The sequence below is a fragment of the Chamaea fasciata genome, unplaced genomic scaffold (assembly GCF_029207755.1).
Source record: "Chamaea fasciata isolate MVZ Bird 193981 ecotype frontalis unplaced genomic scaffold, bChaFas1.0.hap1 SCAF_339, whole genome shotgun sequence".
Taxonomy (NCBI): Eukaryota; Metazoa; Chordata; class Aves; order Passeriformes; family Sylviidae; genus Chamaea; species Chamaea fasciata.
The window spans coordinates 45,001-50,000 of NW_027094424.1; positions in this window are offsets into that span (position 1 = coordinate 45,001).

Sequence of the window (5,000 nt, forward strand, 5' to 3'; positions counted from 1 at the left end):
CCGAGCACCCGGACACCGCCGTGGCTTGAGTCCCCGTGACGGGGAGCCCCGGAAGAGCCGGGCCGCCGGGGGCCCTCTCCGACGCCACCCGAAAAGCCTCATCGATCAGACGGAAGGCGGCCGCAGAAGCGGCCGCCGGGCCCCACGGCCACGCTTCCTGGGACAACAGACACGGCAACCCGGCCGCAGCGGAGGAGGAGCGCGGGGGGTGCCGCCACCCGCCCGCCCGACAGCGGCTGCGCAACGAGACCGAGGCGGCACGGGGCGCCGTCCGAGCGTGCGAGAAAGCGCCACCGACCACGCCGCGGGCCACCGGCTTTCGCCCGCCTCGCAGCGATCGGCTTGCCCTCCGGAAAAGCCGGGGGACGGCGGAAAAACAAAACAAAAAAAAAAGACAACAACAAACCAAAAAGCACCCACAGCAGCGCGTCAACGCGACCCGTGCTAAGCCACGGGGGTCGCGGGCCCGGGCAGAGGGTGGCAAACGAGGCCCGCGCCTCTTACTCCTCGCTCTCTCTCGTTTCTCTTTCCTCCACACCTCCGCCACCGCATTTTCTCGCTCTCTCTCTTCCCTTCGCCTGCACGGCCCACGACCCTTCGTCGCGCACGCTTCTCGGTGCCGCGGCTTAAGGCCGCGAGAGAAAAACAACGGAAAGAAAAAAAAAAAAAAAAAAAGCCGGGCGGGCGGCCCCCACTCCGCCCGCAGGCCTAAAAAGCGGACCCCGCGTGCAAAACCCAGCCCCCGAGCCGGCAGCCACGGCAGCCGGGGCAGGCCCGACACCACGGGCCGCCCGGGCCTAGCGGCTCGATCGCGCCGGTCACCACCCGACGGGAGGGCGGGGCGCCGCCGCCCCGCCCGCGACGTATCTCGGGGCACTCTGTCGGGTTCGGGGTCCGCAGGGCCGAGGCGGCCCGGCCACCGCGGCCGGCCGCCAGCCACGCAGAAAAACTCGGCCCGCTCCGCGGGCTCCCCGGCTTAAGGCCGAGGAAGGGGGTCTCGAACAACGCACGGCTCCGGGAGGGAGGGAGAGCGGGGTGCCGCCACCCCGCGCACCCCTCGCCGCTCGTCGGCCGACTCCCGTCACCGAGCCCCTGGAGCAACCGGGCAGGACGAGGCAAGGCCGCGCGCCCCACGGCACGTCCCCGCGGCACTTCCGACACGGACGACACACGCTGGGCAAAACAAGTCGGGAGGCGCGAGGAACGAGGCGGCGCCACCTCGGCAAGCCGGGCCCGTCCTCGGGGCTCTCGGGAAAGGCCGGGGGAGAAAAGGCCCCGGCGGCCTCGACACCGCCGAGCCCCGGTGTCACGCACCCTTCGTCGAGCCGTCGGCAGCCGACCGCAAAGAGCACGGCCGGCCGGAAAAGAACGCACCCGCGGGCAGGGCGGGGCGCCGGCTTAAGGCCGGGCAGCAAAAGGGACGAGGCGCCGCCGCCTCGCCCGCCACCATCCCCGGAGGGAATACACACTTTGGGGAGGGGAGGGCCCTCGCCCCACCCCTGAAGTCAACAACCGGACCGAAGAGGAACACGGCTCGCGGCCCTTTTCTCTCCTCCTCTCGGGCTCTGTCTCTCTCTCTCAACCCTTGTCTCTCTGTACCTCACACGGTTCTGTACCCATTCTCGATGGGCAAGACGGGGGGACCGGGACAGAGCCACGCGACTCGTCCCGCGTCAGGCGGCGCACTCTTTTTCCTTCCCTTCGCGCCGGCGACCGCACGCGCGGCCGCCGCTCTCGCGTCCGCCTCGGACACAGGCACTGCACCAGCCTGCGGGGATGCGGCCCGTCACACCCGCTCCCAGTAGACGGACAGACGGGTCCGAGGCCCCGAGCGCCTCCAAGACGTCGAGTCGACGCCACCGGGGCGCGGCGCCGGCGTGCGCCGCCGCCGACCTAGACGTAACCGGAGGATGGCGAGAACAGCGACCCCTTGGTGGACTTCCAGCCGCGCTGCGGAAAGCAGGTCTACCCGGCCCCCCCGCGGAAATCCGCCAAAGTCCAGCCGAAGCGGGGAAGACCTGGTCGCCGCGTCGCCGCCCGCCGCCGCGGCCGCCCCGCCGGCCTCTCCGCCGGCGGCCTCCCCGCCCCGGAGCCGGGTAAGACCTGGCCGGCCGGGGCCGCCCCGGAAGCGGGGCTAGACCTGTTCTCCGCGTCGCCGCCCGCCGCCGCCGCCGCCACCTCTCCGCCGCCGGCCTCTCCACCCCGGAGCCGGCTCGGCCTGGCCTTCCGGGACCGCCCCCGAAGCGGGGTAGACCTGTTCTCCGCGTCGCCGCCCGCTGCCGCCGGCCTCCCCGCCCCGGGGCCGGCTCGGCCTGGCCTGCCGGGGCCACCCCCGAAGCGGGGTAGACCTGTTCTCCGCGTCGCCGCCCGCTGCCGCCGGCCTCTCCGCCCCGGAGCCGGCTCGGCCAGGCCTGCCGGGGCCGCCCCCGAAGCGGGGTAGACCTGTTCTCCGCGTCGCCGCCCGCTGCCGCCGGCCTCTCCGCCCCGGGGCCGGCTCGGCCAGGCCTGCCGTGGCCGCCCCCGGAGCGGGGTAGACCTGTTCTCCGCGTCGCCGCCCGCCGCCGCCGCCGCCGCCACCTCTCCGCCGCCGGCCTCTCCGCCCCGGAGCCGGGTAGGCCCGGCCGGCCGGGGCCGCCCCGGGAGCGGGGCTAGACCTGTTCTCCGCGTCGCAGCCGCCCGCCGCCGGCTCTCCGCCGCCGGCCTCACCGCCCCGGAGCCGGGTAGGCCCGGCCGGCCGGGGCCGCCCCGGGAGCGGGGCTAGACCTGTTCTCCGCGTCGCCGCCCGCCGCCGCCGCCGCCACCTCTCCGCCGCCGGCCTCTCCGCCCCGGAGCCGGCTCGGCCTGGCCTGCCGGGGCCGCCCCGGGAGCGGGGCTAGACCTGTTCTCCGCGTCGCCGCGGCGCCGCCGCCGCCACCTCTCTGCCGCCGGCCTCTCCGCCCCGGAGCCGGGTAGGCCCGGCCGGCCGGGGCCGCCCCGGGAGCGGGGCTAGACCTGTTCTCCGCGTCGCCGCCGCCCGCCGCCGGCTCTCCGCCGCCGGCCTCTCCGCCCCGGAGCCGGGTAGGCCCGGCCGGCCGTGGCCGCTCCGGGAGCGGGGCTAGACCTGTTCTCCGCGTCGCCGCCCGCCGCCGCCGCCGCCGCCGCCTCTCCGCCGCCGGCCTCTCCGCCCCGGAGCCGGGTAGGCCCGGCCGGCCGGGGCCGCCCCGGGAGCGGGGCTAGACCTGTTCTCCGCGTCGCCACCGTGGCCGCCCCGCCGGCCTCCCCGCCGCCGGCCTCACCGCCCCGGAGCCGGGTAGGCCCGGCCGGCCGGGGCCGCCCCGGGAGCGGGGCTAGACCCGTTCTCCGCGTCGCCGCCGCGGCGCCGCGACCTCTCCGCCGCCGGCCTCTCCGCCCCGGAGCCGGGTAGAGACGGCGTCCCGGGGCCGCCCCGGGAGCGGGGCTAGACCTGTTCTCCGCGTCGCCGCCGCGGCGCCCCGCCGGGCTCTCCGGCGGCGGCCGGCGGCCGCGCCTGGCCCCCGAGCGGGCTAGACCTGGCCTCCCGACGAGGCCGCTCTCTCTCGCGACCAACACCTATTTTCGACCGACTCCTCTCTCCCCCCTCCCCCCTTTCTTTTTTATTATTTTCTCATTTTTTACATGTGCTGGAAGAACGGCTCTCCCTCTGGCTCGGGACAAGAAGCTTTTCTGGGGAACAATACTCTCGGCAAACTGGAATTCATTTCCTTTCCCGCCCAGAGCCCTCCCGGCCGGCTGCGCCCCGCCCGGCCCTCGGCCCACTGACACGCCGTGCCGCCAAAAGGTCGTGGCGCGCCCGCCCCCTCCCCCCCCCCCCCCCCCCCGGGATTCTACGCGGCCCCGCCCCCCCACCACAACCTATGGGGAAACAGCTGGGAAGGGGCAGCAGGGACGTGCGGGCCGAACCTGGCACCACGCCGCCGGCACCCCGCCCCGCCTCGTCCCGCCCCAGTCCGCGCCCCGCCCCGCACCGCCCCGCCCCCGGCCCCGAACCCCGCCCCCCCTCCACGCTCCCTCCCCCCCCGACCGAGGCCGTGGCGGGGCGGCGGGCAAGCGGGCGGCCGCTTTCCGGCCGGTTCTTTCACGGTCCGCAGAGGTCTTCGGCCCTCGGCGCGGGTCCAGGGGGCCGTGGGGGCTCGAGGCCGAGGCGCCCGGGGCCGGCACGAAGGCGCCGGCACGAAGCCCGCGTTCGCGGAGATGGACACGGTGACACACACGGCCCCTCCCCCCGCCCCCCCTTTCCCCCACGCTCACGCCCCGATGCCGCCCTCTCGTGCTGCCACACGCACACACCCCCTCACGCCCACACACACACACACACACACACACACACACACACACACACACACAGAGGCAGGCAGGAAGGCAGGCAGGCAGGCAGGCGGGTGCGCAGGCACCCTTAGAGTCGCATGCCCTCTCTCCCCGCCCCGAGCCCGCTCCTGCCCCTGCCCTGTGTGCGGCTGCCGCCCATCAGCGGCCGAGGGGGGGCACCCCGCCCTCCACCCTCGGCTTCCTCGGCGCCCCCTTCAGCCGTCTCCCGCCCCCACCTTCAGCCGTCTCCCGCCCCCGCCCGGCGACGGCTGGGGGCGCCCCGCCCTCCACCCTCAGCCTCCCTGGCGCCGCTTTCAAACTTTTCCCGCCCGCGGCTCTTCTCCCGTCGACGCGGTCGGCGCAGCGGCAGCGGCGGCAGGGCGAGGAGCAGGCTGACAGGCGCCGAGGCGGCCAGGGCCTCGGCCGGGCGGCCCAGGAGAGCCGGTCCACCCAGGGCTCGGGCGAGCCAGGTCCGAAGGCCGGCCGCGGACGCCAACGGGTCTAGCCAGGGTAAGGTCGGCCGGGGAACACGGGTCCGCCCGGGATCTGAGCATCGGGTCCCGACTCGGGCCCGGGACAGCCGGTCTGGGCAGGAGCCGAGCGGCAGGTCCAAAGGCCGGCGGCGGAACACAGGTCTACCCAGGGGATTTGCAGCCACGGAGCAGGTGCTGCCGCCG